This window comes from Phodopus roborovskii, unplaced genomic scaffold (genome assembly GCF_943737965.1).
Source record: "Phodopus roborovskii unplaced genomic scaffold, PHOROB, whole genome shotgun sequence".
NCBI lineage: Eukaryota > Metazoa > Chordata > Mammalia > Rodentia > Cricetidae > Phodopus > Phodopus roborovskii.
In genome coordinates, this window is record NW_026126588.1 from 172,201 (window position 1) to 190,484 (window position 18,284).

The 18,284-nt window shown below is 50.6% G+C and overlaps 1 pseudogene; it reads left to right on the plus strand.

The window, feature by feature from the left end:
- Positions 1-5,860: 5,860 nt before the first annotated feature.
- Positions 5,861-18,284, plus strand: part of LOC127236551 (DNA/RNA-binding protein KIN17-like) — a 35,981-nt pseudogene continuing 23,557 nt past the window's right edge.

Genomic DNA, 18,284 nt, shown 5'->3' on the forward strand with positions numbered 1-18,284 from the left:
ACACCAGAGAGACTTGGGGAATGGGATCAGCAAGAGCAGGTTCTCAGCTAGCGCTAGCACCGCACCTTCGCACCTTCATAGTGCTTGCCAGTACGGAGCTGCACCCTGGACTTGCGCCCCCTGGAGGGCAGGAGGCCTGGTTGTCTACACAGCTGCTCCTTTCAGTTCCGGCCTGAGGGCTGCTCTTGGGACCCGTCAGTTCCCAGCCCTTCCAGCCTGCAAGAGTCAGGCAGGGGATGCTTTAGAGGCCAATGTGAGTCCAATAGAAAAGACAAAGGGGGGTGGGGGGAGAGAAACAGCAGCTATTTGGAATTCTGCTTGCATGTGTCACGCATGCATCAGGAGGTAAGGTTCGGAGCGGGGTGTCCCCTTTCCCTTGGCGAGAAGAGGCAATGGGGTCCTCAGGGCTCTATGAAATGCAGAGGGGTGAGCAGTTACAGACCTGAAACACCTGGCGAGGCCAGTCTCTGCTTTCCACGGGACCAGCAGGCAGATCAGCCCCTGTGTCACCATTCATTTCCCATACATTGTCGCTGTCGGCCATGGGTGACGGAAGCTCAAAGATGAGACAAGAGTGCACCCTTCTTCAATGGCTCTATCTGCCACTCGTGAGGAACACAGCAGAGCCTGTGAGCTGGGTCTCCTCTTTGTCCCAGTTTTGATTTGTTTTTACAGTTTTTTAATTACGTATACTTAGATGCATCTGTGTGTGGGTATGTTCACACAGTGCTGAGGCCACACATGCCAGAAGATATCGGATCCCCCAAGGCTGGAGTTACAGACTACGTTCCCCACAGGGGCAGAAGACGCTTATAACCATTGAGCTATATGCCCTGCCCAATTTATTCCCTTTCTTCTCCTTAGGCTTGTGGGCAGGAGAAGGAAGGGCTGTTATCCCCACAAAAGGAAGAGCTGCTGGCCCTGCTCACACAACTCCTCATGATTTTGAGTTGGTGTAACCCACCGTTCTGTTAGTTACATATCGGAAAACCCCAACGGAACACGGGGAAAAGTCAATAGACATGTGTAAAAAGAAATCATTATGTTGAAATGATCCTGGAAGCTCAGGAAGCTTTGGCTGTCAAGGAAAGAACTGTGCCTCATGCCCAGCCCCGGGGAAGCTGTGGGCGGAGGGAGCGTGCGGGCCTGGGTCCCTCCTCCTTCCAGCTGCCCCGCCATATGCCAGGCACTGCTGACGGCATCTGCGGCATCTGCGCAAGCGCATCAGAGTCACAGTGACTCCAGCCCCAGGGGTCCGTCAGACCTCTGCAGGGCTCACCAGAGGAGACAATTCCACACTTCTTCCCAAGTTCTGGACGGCATACCTTGAGACACCATACCTGGCCTGACTAATGTTCTGAGTGCTTCTTTAGTTGGGGCTGCTGTGTGGGGTGGGTCTTGCCTCCTTCAGGTAGGGATGGGATGCCATTAATGGTTATAATGTTTCCCTGGTGTACATGAGGTTCTGGGTCCAATTTCTAGTACTGAAATAACAACAACAACAACAACAACAACAATAACCTAAAATAAAACAACAGATAGAAAGTGGCACTGTGTCCTGGACAGCTGCTGGGTTTTATCTGAGTGCTAGATGGCTCCTGTTGGGCTGGAATGGGATGGCCCTGGGGTTCTTAGCTTGCACTGCAGGTAGGCAAAGATGAGCTGCAGACGTGGGTTACAGAAATGCTCGGAAAGGCTACTGCCCACTGTGGATGTAGAAGCTTCCCAACTGTATCCCTAGCTTGTCATGTTGTCCCCTCTCCCCACCAAGGAATTATTGTTAAGTGACATTCATAGCCACCAATGAACTTGACCAACGGAGAAATCTCACCTCTTCTGCGGAGGTCATTACCCCCAGGTTACTAGGTTAGCTTAAGAGAGCTCCAAGCCCAGGCAGATACTCAAGGGCCCACACCCTCAACTGGTCCCTGAAAGCCTGAGCTAGCTGCGTCTACACACTCCATTGCCCATGGAAATGGCAGAATGTCTTGATTCTTAGTGAAAAGTGCTTTCCATTCTGTATTTAGGAGTCCTCTGCCTCCAGGGGAATCTCTTTTCCTCATCAAAGGATAATCTTGTAGCTAGCATGATGCCAGGCATACACAGACAGGGAGAGGGAGGGTGCAGACAGGCAGGTTCTGATTCCACTCATACAGTGGATGGGTGGGAGGCAGAGATGAGGGGAATGGGTTGATGCTGGCCTGGCAGACAGCAGGAGGAGGGTCCCAGGCTGTGAAGGAGAACCAGTCTGGCACAGGGATACAGCCCTTTGTCTCAGCACGCCCCCTGCAGGCTGCAAGTGGAATTTCTGCTCCCAGCAGAGTGCTGTACAGTGGAGCAAGCTCTGCATCTGGCGAGATTGACAGCAGAGCCTTCCTCATGGGCTCACAGACAAACAGCAGAGGGAGGGAGGTAAACCGGGATGCCTCATACTGAGTACATCAGCCCCCCCATCCCACCCTGGGTTGGAAACCGGGGCCCCTGCTGCCTGCCCCCAAGGGCTACTTTGTGAATGAGACACCATAGCTATAGTGAAGGTAGCCTGCCACAAGCCAGGATGCCACCTCCAGTTTCCAAGTGAGACGACAGGAGCACTGAGGGGCCCCGGAGTGTTTGCTGTGGTGGCAGAACCAGGCCTGGGACCTGGGTCTCTGGGTCAGCGGTCAGCGGCTCCTCCAGGTCTGGTTCTGGGGGTGGGGTGGGTGAGGGACATGGCAAGGCCCCCCTGTGCCCTCTCTCTCTTGGTTGGCCTGGCTGCACAGTGTATCCAAAAGGCTAGCATCTGGGGACGGTCTGTCTCCCGTGAGGAGCTACCCCTGCATAGTTCTGTTCTCTGCCCTGGAGCCTTCAGTAAAGATGGGGTGGGACCCCTGCAGGGGCACAGCCCTCCCCCCAGGGGACAGTGAGTGTCCCCAGGGTACTCATGGCCTTTCTATCTGCTCCTTCTGGCTGCTTGGCCTTCGCACTGCACTCAGGGTTTCCCTGATATGCTTGCCCCCTCTCTCTCTCGTCACCACATTTTGCAATCTTAAAACTCTCAGGACAAGGAAAACACTTCCAGAAACCTCTCCTCTAGCCCCAGCCCTTAGTGCCTGCTGAGTCTCCTTTTAGTAACTTGCCGGACACTGGACCTCTTCGCGGTCAGGAGCTGTGACTCCTGGGTCATGGAGCCTGGCACAGCAGGCTCTGAGAAGCCTTGCCCAGTTCATCCTGAGCAGGCCGGGGGAGCAGGGCCTGAGGGCTGGAGGGATTTCTGAGGATGCCAACCCTGAGTTTCAACCTTCTTGTCTTTCCTCACCCCTCATGTCCCTCAGTGATGCTCAGACACAACGGAGTGTTTTCTGCTTTCAGTGACCTGTGACCAAAGTCACCACAGCCAATTAGCCCTGACTCCACACTTGCCCCTTGCTCCTGACTGGCACTCCATCTTCTCTCGTTCTTAATTAATATGTTTAATGGCTTTTTCTTCATGTGATTTGGCTTCCAACCTGAAGACTCCATCTTCCGCTTCTCTTGCTTTCCTTTATAATTAACGCTTGCATCTGCCCTCCGGCATGTGAGTCTTGGGGCTGTCCGCCCTTGCTCCCTGGAATATGAGATGAGTAGATACGACACCCCACCACCACGTGCAGCCCCAGCTTTAGTGGGGCTGACATCCTGACTGGGGAGGAGGCAGGGACAGGGCTCAGAGATGTGCAGAAAGAAGGAGGAAGGGATGGAGGGAGGGAGAGGACGCACCCACCTCAGACAACACACGGTCAAGGAGGTTTATCTATTGTACAGTGGGAAGGCTAAGGACCAGAGAGGGTGAGTCCTTCCCTGGATCATCCAACACTTCCGTAGCAAAGTCTGGAGTGAGCCTTTGGTGTGGATGTCGTGTTTCTGAGAGGGAACAGAAATAGCCAGGGTGTTTTGCCACACTTCCTGCTGCAATGGGAGGCTAAGGTTCTGCTCTGCTTGAATACTGCAGAAGTGCCCGTCTTGGGGGAAGCAGGGACTGCTTGACCTTCATTTGGTTCCTTGCCATTGGGTGCTGGCGGCCTTGCACCCCGGGATATGTCTGTGCTGTGTAGGCAGGTTCCTGTAGGTGGCCTCTGAGGAGGAAATGTGTTGGCAGAGGACACCATGGATAACCCATTCCACAGCAATGGCCACTTTTGAGGAAGTCTGGCAGCAGCCATCAGAACGGCTAATGCGGGCGTTCCTGAAGAGGGGCTTTGCTTTCCCTCCAGGCAGCTGATGGTGTTCAAGTTGAGCTCCAAATTCTGAGACTGAGACGTCCTTAGTCTTGCCCACTGCGAGTGCAGGCTGGCTCCTGAAGCTCGGGCTGTCACATTTCCATCCCCAGCAGGGGAAACTGGTGGAGGGGGACAGAGGCAACCGCTTTGTCAGAGCAGTCGCAGCCCAGCCCTCTGTCAGAGGAAGTCACACTGGGACTTGACAAGCTGGCCTCCTCTAGGCTCACATCTCACACTCTGTTGTTCCTGGCTTGTGCCTGGCCCTGGGAAGCTCTGGTCTGCTCGGCCATTTAGAGTGAGTGTTAAATTCCTCCTCTGAGACCAAGTATATAACACAGCTACAGGCTCCCATTTCTCCTCCATTCCTGGTTGCCCTATAAAAGCAGACACAAGACCTCAGCTGGGGTTCACTGGTGACCCCGTCATACTGGGCTTGGGTATGCATGTCCATGATCCCAGTGCATCTGAGGGTGGAAGCAGAAGGGTCTGAAGTTCAAGGTCACACTTGACTATACAGAGAGTTCCAGACCAGCCTGGTTTACATGAGACCCTGGAGAGAGATGGGGCAGAGGCAGACTATCCACAGCTGCTCTGTCCAAACTTGGGACACTGGGCAGCTGGAGCTGGCGACTGGACACATGGTGGCCCCTTCAACTGGGCTAAGCCCGACCTCTAGGATGGCAGGTGAAGGTCTCAGGCTCATTGTTTCCATCTGGGCTCTGGGAAAAGCTGACCCTGCACCGAAGACTGGAATGGGGAAAGGGGATAGGGCAGGGTGGGAACTTTGGGCCAGGATCTCTTCCCCGGGGACCATGGAAGTACCCGTCTCAGAATGGCCTTAGTGGCAGGGAACATTGCACTTAGTTACTAACCCTAGAGGCTGTTAATTTCCAAGTATTAGTGGTGTGGTCACCAGGACAGCTGCTTAGGGGAGGTCTGGCCAGTCAGGCATGTGTGGGCCAGTGGCCGGATAGGTTGAAGGCCCACATCATGGGGCACTGCTGGTATTTCTTTGGGGGATGATCTCCCTGGAGAGGACAAGAATCTCTGCAGGAAATTGCCATTCTGGCATCATCCATTCAACACCCATTTCACCCCCCCCCCCACCCCGTCATAGCACACCCAAATCGTCCCATCGCAACACTCCTAGCTGCTCAAGCTGCCAGTTTATTCTACCCTCTTATCTTCAGGTGAAGGAGACCAGACACTTGACCAGCAGCAGCCAGGAAAAGCTGTATTGACCTTGAACTTGGTTTCTGAGCCCTTGCACTTGGTTATTCCAAAAAACAAAAACAAAAACGATTGAAGGACACAAGACTCATTCATCCACTACTAAACTTGATAATAATGTCCTCTCCAAGCTCAAAACCCTGATGTCCCCTGATTAATACCCAAATGTGGGGACCTCCTGCTGTGGCCTGGTCTGACCCATGTTTAGAACCCTTGTGCTGGGGAGCTGTCGTGTTCTGTTACTTCAGAGTTGTCCTAGGTGGCCTGGTGTGGAGGGAACTTCACTCCCCAACCCCATGCCTCAGAGATGCCCTTTGTGTTGTTGATGAGGCCTCACAGCTGCAGTGATGGTAAATCAGCCCTGGGTACCAAGCAAGCACAGCGCTCCTGGGATGCCGCCCAGCAGCCTGTCGCTGGCTGTTGCCTTCACTCAATCCATCTGCGGCCCGCCAAGGCACCTGCATCTGGGCTCTAGGCTGCTCGTCACCCTCAAGACCCCTGGCTCCTCTGTGATTGGTCGCCAGTGCAGGCCTGGCACCAGTTCCTGGCACTGAGCACCATCTGCAAGCCATGCCAACCTTAGACATGATGGAGCATCCCTGCCTGCCTGATGGGCCTGGTTATCAGAAGCACCTCGAGCCAGGATCCACCTGGCTGTCTTGGCTCTCCACTAGGGCTGGGACCAGATGGCAAATTATTGGGGCTGATTTACAGGACAGCTAAGTTGGCAGATTAGGACAAGTGGCTGCCAGTGGACACTGAGGGATGGGCCTGCGGAAAGAAAGGTAGAGGAGGAGGCGGGAAGGATGGCCAAGAAGAGAAATTAGGATGGACATGCACAGAGCCTTGAGGGGAAGGAGGTGGAGGATCAGGGGGGAGAAGGACGGGAGGGTGTGGAGCCCATGTTTATTGAGCCTGGATCATATGCAAGGCGTGGACAGTCCCACGGGGTATTTGCTTTAGAGCGTGCCAGGGTACAATATGGTGGCCACATGTGTATTTTATATTAACATTGATTATAATTAGCTGTAATGGAAACTCCAGTCCCTTAGGCACACTGAGCCTCATTTGAAGAGCTCAAGTGTGGTTACTGCACACACTGATAGAGGACAGGAGAGGTTTCCATGGTCCCAGAAGGTGCGGATGGAGCACACGGGGCAAACTTGGGAAATCCTGAAACCATGCAGGGTCGGATCTACTATAAAGTGAAAGAATACAGCATGACATATCCAAAATATCATTCTCAAAAAATGAAAATTCTTTAGAAGATAATTTTTGACCTTTTTTTCTCAAGAAATGTGTAGACATGACAGAACACTTTCTAGGCCATTTCTCAGAGTGATATGAGCAAATGTGTCATCTGTGCTTGCAAACATGAACTATGTTAACAATAGTCATACGGCATCACAGGGAAGAGCAGGCTTACTATGCTTTTGGAGAAAAAAGCCAGAAGAGACTACATGTTTTTCTTAGAAGTGGCTGCTGGTCATTTGCCCATGATCCTTGTTCTGACTAGTTTTGTTGTCAACTTACACTTGGGAGGAGGGAACCTCAGTTAAGGAGCCACCCTCATGGAATCCCTGCCGTCATGTCTGTGGAACATGCTCTTGATTGCTAACTGATGTAGGAGTTCTCAGCCCACTGTGGGTGGTGACATCCCCAGGCAGGTGGAGTTATAAAAGCCCTTTCCTTCAATGTCTCTGCTTCAGTTCTGGCCTGGAGGTCCTGCCTTGTTTTCCCTCCATGATGGACTGGAAGCTTGTTTTATCACAGCAAGAACAGGCAGCCAGAGCAGAGGTATGTGGATTAGCTCAGCAGGTGATACAAAGAGGACATGCAGTTGGGAGAAGAAAATGGTGCAGAGTAACTGGGAGGATTTGGAGGCTGTCCTGAACACTGACTTCAAAATACATTGTATACGGCATGAAAATCACAAAGAGTGACTTTAAAAGAGAGAAGAGATAGGCCAAAGGTGAGTGGATAAAGTTCAGAGTGCACAGTTTACACTGTCGTCATCTGAGGTGCCACGTGTGAGGATTTTTGACCCGATTATTCAATGCTCCAATCAATTACTACCCCTTTGTACAGTTACCCCAAGAACGGAGATCTTAGGACATTTTATCTTTCATGGTATGTTGTATGCAAGAAGAATTACCTCTGTTGTGTAGCTGTTTCTTTCCCCTGAAGGGAGGAGAGGGACACAGAAGACTCTAGAAGTTCATACAACTTACAATGTTTAGGAAGTTCAGGAAGTTGAAAGCTTTAGAAGGCCCCTCCCCAAAGATGTAAAAAACAGAAAATAATTGTTAGGGATAGGAAATTCTTCAGTGGAACTGCCTGCAGGTTGGGCAGGAAGCTGCATAGATGCAGCTTTGATGGGCTGTCACTCATGCTGGGGTGGGAGGGATGTAGCTTTGATGGGCTGTCACTCATGCTGGGGTGGGAGGGATGCAGCTTTGATGGGCTGTCACTCATGCTGGGGTGGGAGGGATGCAGCTTTGATGGGCTGTCACTCATGCTGGGATGGGAGGGATGCAGCTTTGATGGGCTGTCACTCATGCTGGGGTGGGAGGGATGCAGCTTTGATGGGCTGTCACTCACGCTGAGGTGGGCCTCTCAATGATACAGTCACTGTTGGACTTGAGTGGATCATGTCATTGGTCTGTCATTGGTACACTACCTGGGATGACTAGATATTTGTTCCTGTCTCTTTGAAAAAGTAACAAAACTGTTTCCATTTGTCAAGAAAGGCATCAATATGTTACATTCATCCACAGAGTCAACCTGAGAATGTACATTGCAGGGTCCACCTTAAAAAAAAGCATAAAATAAATTAGGACCTTAAAAATCTCTCTGTAATTTATTAGAAATACTAGAAGCAACACAGGAATGACATTTTTAGCAGATGGAAGTATAAAATGCAATGCTGGTGATTTAAAACATTGAGAAGAAAAAGTAAAAAGAAAGAAAAGGAAAAAGTTAAAACTAAAAGGCAAATTGGATATGTGTGAAAGTGTGTCTCAAGGACAGGTGACGGGCAGTCGCTTGCAGGTGGCCCGTAGGAGCTGGCTGGTGGGTGCCTCAGCTCCGAGTCTTGAGTTGAGTTGGACACAGCCCTCCTTGGAGAACATAATTGGTCATAGGGCAGGCTCATGCTGTTTGGAGGGGTTCCCAGTCCCTGGTAGTCATTTCCCTCCCATATACAGCCTCGGTTCCCCCAATAATCCTCTGCTTGGGTCCCCCAATAGTCCCCTGCTAGTCATTTCCTTCCTGTATACAGCCTATGGTTGCCCCAATAACCCCCTGCTGGGTCTCTAGAACTTTAGATACACCTACCAAGATGCTCACACACACTAGTCTCTGCCCCAAATCCCATGTACTACCCCTTTCTGGTAGACTTCCTAGGGAGTTGGGTTTTCTTTTCTTTTCTTATTTTTTTTTTCAACCGAAATTGTGGTTTTAGGGATTAGAGGCTGTCAGGATTCAATGTTCAAGAGTCTATTTCAGGATTGTAATTTTGGAGGATTTTAGACTCCATTGATTTATTTTATGTTTGGTTTTAAAAAGTTTATTATGAGCCAAGGTGGTGCATGCCTTTAATCCCAGCACTCCGGGGGCAGAAGCAGGACAATCTCTGTGAGTTTGAGGCCAGCCTGGTCTATACAAAGCCTGGTCTATACAAAGAAACCATGTCTCAAAAAACCAAAATAAATAAATGAAAATTTATTATGATTTAAGAGAGCTGTTGCCGAGGGCCAGATTTGGTTCCCAGCACCCATGTACAGTGCCTCGGCCCGAAGGAATGCAAACATATATTTAAAAAAATAAATCTTTACAAATGCATACTATATAATTATTTAATACAACTCATATAAGATATTTAATAGAATAATAAGTTTGCAATATTGATGGGTGACTACTACATGTTCACAGGGTGTGGGGGTGAATATTGAGGGCAGTAAAGAAAAATGCATTTTTTTTTCTTTACTACTTTAAGATGTGTCACAGGGAAAATTATATTTAAAAGGAAGAAGGAAATAACACAACTTGGATTGTCTTGGAGAACAAATAAGATCAGAGATGTGAGCCTACCCTACCCCTCCTAACTAGTGTGAAAACGTTCACCATTATAGGGTCCCGGGTTCCAGATCTGCTGGGGTGCTGCCTTACCAAGGGGCGGGTCTCTCTTCCCTGCAAAGAGTCACCCTGCTTAGCATCGGAGGAGGCGCAGGGCACAGGTGAACTGCGTCCTCAGACCTGTGTGGGATCTTACCGCAATCAGGGGACATGAGCAGTGCATGTTGTCCCTGGGAAAATGGCCTCCAGGAGCCTGCTCTCCCTGACCCAGAGTCCTTCAGGGTTGGGAGGCACAACCACAGGTTGTTCATTCGTTAGAAGGAGCAAAACGCTGGCCAAACCAGAAGGCCTCCATTCCTTCTTCCCGAAATCAAGAGAAGAGTCAGTCTTCGGGACTCGGATTCCCATTCTGGGTGGGAGTGTTCCAGGTGGGCCCTGCCTCATCAGAGAGGGCAGTGGGTGAGGTCTAGGTTGTCTTTTCCCAGATTGTTGGCTCACTGCTCACTCCCAAGGCCAAGGTGAGATGATAGGAGCTCCTAGCCCAACACACGGCACAGATGGATGGATGCTCATGCCTGACCTGGCAGAACCAGAGACTGCTCGGCACCATCCAAGTCCCTGGCATTTCCTGGGTCCTCGTGTACTAAACAGACTCAGTCAAGGCGAAGGCATGTCTCCACTGAAGCTGCCTGATGGCAGCCACACCAGCCTCAACCCTGTGACCTCTACATCCCACCCAGGCTGCCCTGCCCCACACCCTCATCACCCAGCTTTCCCAGAAATTTCCTGCAAATCTCTACCCCACCCCCACCTCCCAGGTCCTCTAGTGACTAGGCGACAGACTGCTACAGACTCAACAGCACACTCAAGTTTACAGCCCAGATAGACACACAAAGTTGCTGCCTGTGGCTGCAGACACTAGGGGTGATGCCATCATTAAAAACAAAACAAAACAAAACAAAACAAAAAAAAAACAGTAACTGGATTCCAGGGGCAGGGTTAGGATTCTGTGTCAGAGTTAGGGCCACTGCTCCACCTGGTGGCTGTTCCTAGAACTTCTCCCCCACCCGGGGTGTGTGTGTGTGTGTGTGTGTGTGTGTGTGTGTGTGAGTGTGTGTGCACATGGGTGAGCGTGCATGTGCTCTTGTGAGCATGCACTTGTGCATGTGTTGTGTGTGTATGCCCATGCATGTGTGCAGGTGTGTGTGCCCAGAGGCCACAGGAAGACATCCTGCTCTATCACTCTGGTCCTTGCTCTCTTAAGTCAAAGCTAGGCTGGTGGCCAGAAACCCCTAGAAATCCTCCAGTCTCCACCAGCACTGGGTTACAGTCATGCCTATGGCTTGTGACATAAACGCTGGGAATTCAAACTCAGGTCCTCATTCTTGCTCAGCTGGTCACCTGGGCCGTCTCCCCAGGTCCCTGAAATATTATTTGCATTGATTCTTTTTATTTTTATTTATTTATTTTTTTAATAATGGAGAATTCATGAGAGAAAGGGCTCCATTCTATTCACTGGTGTCTTCTCCCAGCATGGCTAGCATACAGCAGGTGCGCAATAAACAGTTGTGAAATGGCGGAATCAATGAATGTTCCTTCTACTGCCCCTATCCAGAAGTCCCAGCCCTTGTGAAGTCACACATTCATCTCCTACAAATCCAGCCTTGCCTTTCAGTGTTCGCACTTACCTTCAGATTCCAGGAGATGTAAGCTCTGGGTGTCACACCTGGGCTAGCCCAGCCTTCACACCACTCTTTCCTCAAGCCCTGCAGCCTCTCTCTCCTCTTGGGGCACTGCTAGCAGCTGGGTACCCGCTTAAGCCACAGTGCCCACTGGGTCTCACCCTCTCACTGTGAGCCAGGGTGAGTACTTTCCTGTCCATTATCTGCAGTGCTCAGCACCCAGAAGGGTGGTGTCCATGACCACAGTTGACAAATATGTTAACAATTTTGCCCGTGCGATTTGCCCACTCCACAGTTTCCTGGGACGTAACAAAGAAGGTTGTGCGTGGAGGCTGGGCACAGTGGTTTGTACTTGTAACCCTGGTTGGCGTTGGGGTGCACTAGAGACAGTGGGTTACCTAGGCACAGTGACTAGCTTGTCTAGCTTCATCGGCAAGCCCCAGGTCAGGGAGAAACCCTGTCTGCAAGAAATAAGGTGGTCGCCCCTCAGCAACAGTATCCAAGGGGTTCACACATGTGAAATCACACACACAAATGCACACAAAAACAGACACACACATGAGGGGGGAGGGGGAGGGAGAGAGAGGGATGAAACAAGGTTTGCACTGTAGGTTCCAGCATCAAAGGGTGGGATCCATGGCCAGCGCATCTTTCCAAATGTCTCTGAGGCTCTGACCTTGGAAACACAAGTTCAAGTAGGACAGAAAGGACCAGCATTGAGGGCCAGTCTCAGCCATGCTGGCCAGGGATGCCCAGGGAGGGTCAGGCAACCTTGGAGGAACTCGTTTGTTGTCTCCATACCTCTGTGATGCAACCTTCATTCTCATTCCCAGAGGGGGGATCCGAGGCTCAGAAAACCACAGTCATTTGTCCACTGCTGTCCGCAGATATGAAGCTAACCGAGTTTGAGTCCCCGTCTCAAAGATGTGAGGGTAAAGACGCTTAGGACCATTGGTGGAGATGGGGTGGCAGGCTCCTGGAGCCTGGCTGAGCAGAACTGGGGTAGAGGGTGATGGGGGACTGTACCCAGGCTCTCCCAGATGCAGACAGACAAATGCCTTCCACTCCAGCACAGCCCTCCAACCTCCTTCAGTGAGCATTCCAGGATGCTCCTGCAGTTTTAATTAAATGTTGTGTGGAAAGGCGCAGGGAAGAGAAAACAGTTGCCGCTTCAAAGTGGCCTCAGACTCCTCTGTTTTACTGCTGAAACACAACTGCAGGGAACTTAATAGTGTTTGAAGCTCTTACCCAGCCTCTGAGCACAGCTGGACCTCTAAGTCATGCTGAGAGGCCATTAACCCTACCCCACACACTGTCCTTGTTCCATCAAGGAGACCCTAACCCTACCAGACCCAAGATCCCCTGCTTCCAGAGCCCTTTGTCACCCTAGACAGCTTGCCTGGGGGATGCTGGTGCCTGGACCCACAATTATAACATCAGGAGAGCTTGGAGGGGTGTGTGTCCCCATACTCATTCCTGAAAAGTGGCCTCACTCTTGGGCTCTGGCCAACAACACCACTGGGCAATGTGGTTCTATTCCATCTCTAGTCATTTCTAAGAACCACCTGACACCCCTTGTTATGAGTCAGGCATCGGTGGTGGGGTCCTGTCTGTGGAATCCCCACAGCCACCCTTCAGGAGCTACTGTTTTCCCATTGAAGAGATGGGAGGGCCGAGGCCCAGAAAGGGGAGCTTTTTTAAAAGACTTATTTTAACTGTGTGTATTCAGGAGTGTGAGCAGGTGAGAGGAGGCACCGGAGAAGTCCAGAGGAGGGACCAGATCCTCCAGAAATGAAGTTATAAGCAGGCACATGGGTTACAGGCAGGTGTGAGCCCTCACACGGGTTACAAGCAGACGTGAGTTCTGGGTTCTGGGAAGCAAACCAGGTCCTCTGCAATAGCAGCATGTGCTCTTAACTGCTGAGTCATCTCCCCAGCTGCAGGGGGTGTTAAGTTTCTTATAAAGGTCTGATCAGTGAAGCCAGGGTTCCAGAATCTTCTATCACCTAAGAACCTGTTTATTGTTGCTCTGGTCAATTGCTGACTCAGGGCCACTGATTCCAGCCCAGCGATGACATAATGTTTGATCACCTGCAGGTCTCCATCTGTCACCTGACGCTGGGCTGGCATCTTCTATGGTCTCTTCAGAGTTGGTACAATGATGTCACTGGAACCTCCCTAGTGCCCTCTTCCTTGGCTCTACACAGATTTTGTAACTGTTCTGACAGAATGCAGCTGAAGTGACGCCGTGCGGTTTTGAATTGAGGTGACAAGTCTCCGGCACTTGAACATTCCTTTTGGAAACTCAGCCACCGAGCCGGCATAGGACCCATACCTAGCTAAGAGGCCATGGCACCTGGCCTGCAGTCATTTTGAAATGTACCATCCAAAAGAACACCAAGTGGAGTCCCCCACTGATGCCAAGTGGAGAAAATGTAAGCTATCACCCCAATTTAAAAAACAAAAGCATTTTATTTTTAATTTTGTGTATGTTTGCTTTTGTATATGTTTGCTTTTGTATCTCTCTGTAAGTGTGTGCCTGTGACTACATGTGTCTCTGGAATAGAGAAGCTGTTGGATCCCCTACAGCTGGAGTTACAGCCAAGGGAGTGAGCCACCCAGTATGAGTCCTGGAAAGACACAGGTCTTCTGCCACAGCAGTGGGCACTCTTAAGAACTGAGCTACCTCTCCAGCCTCAAGGTGCAGATTCTTGATCAAAGTAAAGCACTACTGTTTTGGGCCCTGCAGTTCTGGAGTGGCTTATTACATAGCATCAGACACCCCAACACCCACAGTGTGTGCATTTCAAATGTTTTGTGATTCTGGGCTCCCTTTTCTGATGTAGCTTGTTTTTATGACTGGGCTCTGTGTACAGGACAGGTCTCTCCAATGTCTCTGCTCTCAGGATTCCTGCCCTTGCTCTACAGTGCTTGACATTGAGAAGAGCAGCCCGCCCCTCCCCGCCCCGCCCTGCCCCGCCCTGCCCACCTGCTGGCCTCTCCTCAGCTCCCTGCTCCTTGCCATTGTCATTGAAAGGATTCAATTTAGACTTTGCAAACCTTGTGTAGAAGACAAGCAGGAGAGTTTACCCTATCACCAGGTAAAGTGGGAACTCTCAAGAGTGCCCCTCCCATCCCTGTGGAGGAAAACACTCAAGAGTGTGAGCAGGCCGAGCTCCACAAGATCTAGAATCTACTGAAAGGCAAGCTGTCGTGCTCCCAAGTGAGGGATTTATTGATCAGATGATTTGAAGTGGAGTGGGAAGATCCACCCTACCTGAGGGCAGCATCTAGTGACAGCCTAGAACAAAGATGGCTGAGGGGAGCTTACCTGCATTTTTGCAGGAAAGTTTATCCATCATATCCTATCCCATCCCATCCCATCATATCCCATCCCATCCTATCCCATCCCATCATATCCCATCCCATCCTATCCCATCCCATCATATCCCATCCCATCCTATCCCATCCCATCATATCCCATCCCATCATATCCCATCCCATCCCATCATATCCCATCCCATCACATCACATCTCATCCCATCATATCATATCATGTATCTGCTATGTTCTTTACTGATAATAGAATCTGGCTCCGAGCTTCCAATGTGCACTGAAGACGATGCTCTTCATGAATTCTCCAGGCCTTCAGCAGCAGCTTCATGGATTGAGCAGCTCCTAGGTTCTGGTCCTCACTGACAGTGAGACAGCCATTGCTGTATAAGCCAATCTAGAAAATTCCCTTTAATATACATTAATTCTATTGGCTCATTTTCTAGAGAACCCTGACTAATACAGCCAGAGAGCCGATGGTGCTAACCTACGCTTTTAAGTAGCTCTCTGCTATTTCTTAAAGTCTCTAGATGAGATGACTTTCCCGAAGGGTGGTTTCCCATCCAGGTGATTGACAGTCCCACTTAGAATGAACTCATAAGAAACAGTAGGTGTCTTGGTAAATTTTTATTGTCAACATAACACAATTGGGAGTCACTGGGGAAGACGGGCCCTCAGTTGAAAAATTACCCTGATCAAGTTGACAGTGTCCTTATCTGTGATGACTTGATTGATGGTGGATGTGGTAGGGCCCAGCCCATTGTGGGCAGCTTTGTTCTACAGTGGGCCTGGGCTGTAAAAGAAAGCTAGTGGAACAAGCCAGAGAGCAGAGCAAGCCAGAGAGTGGAGTCAGTAAGCAGCTTTCCTCCTGGCTTCTGCTTTAGTTCTTACCCTGATCCCCCTAGTGAAAAACAGAACTGGGAATGTCAGCCAATTACTTTTATGATTCAAGGTTTTTAGGTTTGTGGTTTCTTTCTTTCCTTTTCTGTTTTTGTTTTGTTTTGTTTTCAAGATGGGGTTTCTCTGTGTAACAGCCCTGGCAGTCCTGAAACTCACTTTGTAGACTTGACTGACCTTGAACTCACAGAGATCCACCTGTCTCTGCCTCCTGAGAGCTGGAACTAAAGGCAGGTTTGTAATCTTGTAACTCTTCCTCAAGGTGACTTGACTCCTTGTGGGTTTGAGGAGTTTAGTCCAGAGCTCACACCTTCTCTCTGTCTCCCATGGGATCTGTGTTTAATGTGTATTTGTTTCTGCCAGGCTATGGCAACTCTAAACTCGGGTTTCACACTAACCACGGCTCTTCAAGGACTGGTTACAATCTTTGCCTCCTTCCTGGTTCTCTGTGCCCGGTCCTTTATTTCCCACGATTCTAAGTACTTTGGAGGGACAGTTTGCTTCCAGTCCTACCCTGCTTCCCAAACCCCAGGGTACAAAAGTTCACAGCATTTACCTGAATCATTTCTCTCAACTGCTTGCGTTCATAGCTGGAGTACCCCAGGCAACCTTAAGACTGTAGAGGAAAAGAGGTCTCCAGAAAGGCGGAGCAAAAACGAAAGAGGGGATAGAGGCTTGGGGTCGCTAAATGGTAAGTCTTATCCACAAATATCTCACTAGTCAAAGTCAGAACCAAAAGAAAGGACACCCTGCCTCACCTGGGTAAGAACATAGGGCAACATTACAAAGGTGAAGGACAGGAAGCCAGGGAAGTAAGACCAGGCCAAGGATGCTTGTGCCATAGCCTATGTGCAGGTTGCCTTATTGAGAGAGGTCCTTCGGGCTACCAGTTGAGTGGACCATCAGCATGTTAGATTGCATCAGAGATGGACATCTGTCCCACTTCTTGCTCAGTCCTATGTGGGCTTTAGCTGAAGAGTATACCTGGCTTGTCCTCTCGTTTCACCTGCCTATGGTCAGCAAGATGGCTCAGTCAGCAAAGCACTTGACACACAAGCAGGAACATCTGAGTTTGGATCTCCAGAAGCCATGCAGAAAGTTGGGTACAGTGACACATGTTTATAATCCCAGCCATGGCGAGCTAAGGGCTCGGTAGCCAGGGCCCCAGGAGCTGTGGGGCAGCTAACCTGGTCTATCAGGCAAAATTCTTGGCTGATGAGAGACACTGTCTCAAATAAGAGGTGGAAGGAGCCTGAGACAGACATGTGAGCTTGTCCTCTGACCACACATGCACCATGCATAGGCCGAAACCTCCCGGTGCATTCCCACACAGAACTATTTGTGGGGTGCAACACTGATGATTAGAGACCGCCCAGAAAGTCATCACCCAGGAAGTACTGACTGCAGGACTGCAGTCAGCAAGCTCCTTCCCCAGCACTGGCCAGCCAGTTGCTTGGGTCTCTGGGCATGTTGCTAAAAATAAAACATGGCTGAAGTTCAGTTAACTAAGGAATCCAGCGTGGTTTCTTTCTTACATTAGCTGAGGCCATGTTAAATAGATGACCTCTAGAGATTCTGTCAGCTCTCCTAACTGTCAATACATAACTCAAAAAAAAAAAAAAAGCATAAATCAGAGGGTGAGGAGGTTGAGGAACTGCTCAGCCATTCTACAAAGCTCAAGGTTAAGGGCCAGGCCATCTGCTTGCCTTCCACATCCTCCTGCACACACACCCACCGCACACCCACATGCATGTGTGTAGGCATGCATGCACATGCACACACACACGAACACACACACACGCACACACACGCGCACACACACACACCTGGATGCACCATGACTTCCCAAGCATAAAAATTAGCAGTGCAAAGAACAGGGCTAGGCTGTGAGTCGCCTGAGGAGGAGGCGGCATAGACCTGAAGGCTGCATTTTAGCCCCTCTAGAGGGTGCATTTGTTGGGGCTGTCACAGGATCAGTGACAGAAATGTAACTCGGGAGAGAGGAAACACGATGAGAGATTATTGTCTCAGGAAAGCAAATTACACCCAAAGCTGCTCTTCCGGTGTGTGTCTGAATGCACCCCAGAGGCTCCCGCCTGGGAACACATGTTCCCTAGGTACCATTTTGGAAGGTTTCAGGCAGGAGGCATAGGAGGTGGATCACTGGGCACCCTTCAGTTACTGAAGCGATGACTACTAGCCCAGCTCCAGCCAGCAGGGAGACACATCTAAGGACAGGGGAGGGAGTGGCGTAGTCACTGTGACTCAACCCCTGTCTCACAGCCACAGAGGCAGGGGCCCTTCTGCTGAGCTTGCCACGGTCCCCTGTCTCACAGCCACAGAGGCAGGGGCCCTGCTGCTGAGCTCGCCACGGTCCCCTGTCTCACAGCCACAGAGGCAGGGGCCCTGCTGCTGAGCTCGCCACGGTCCCCTGTCTCACAGCCACAGAGGCAGGGGCCCTGCTGCTGAGCTCGCCACGGTCTCCTGTCTCTGAGACTTTGCCCTCCCAGAAGGTGCCTGACCCCGAGGGATCTGAGAGGGTGGACTGTCTCAAAAAGGGGGGGGGGCTCTTTCTTCACAGCCTCCACCTGCCTGCATAATCCCATTTGCAAAGGAAGCAGCCTGTAGATTGGAGGAGGACCAGGATTCCTTCAGGGAGGCCATGCAGAGGGCCTCTAGGCTTTCATCCCTGCAAGTTTTCTGTTTTATCATGGGGAGAGGAATAGGGGAACATTCTGGGACTAGGGAGATTGCTCATCTGGTAGAATACCTGCCTTACAAGTGTGAAGACCTATTTAATGAGCAGGACACATGGGAAAAGCCGGGT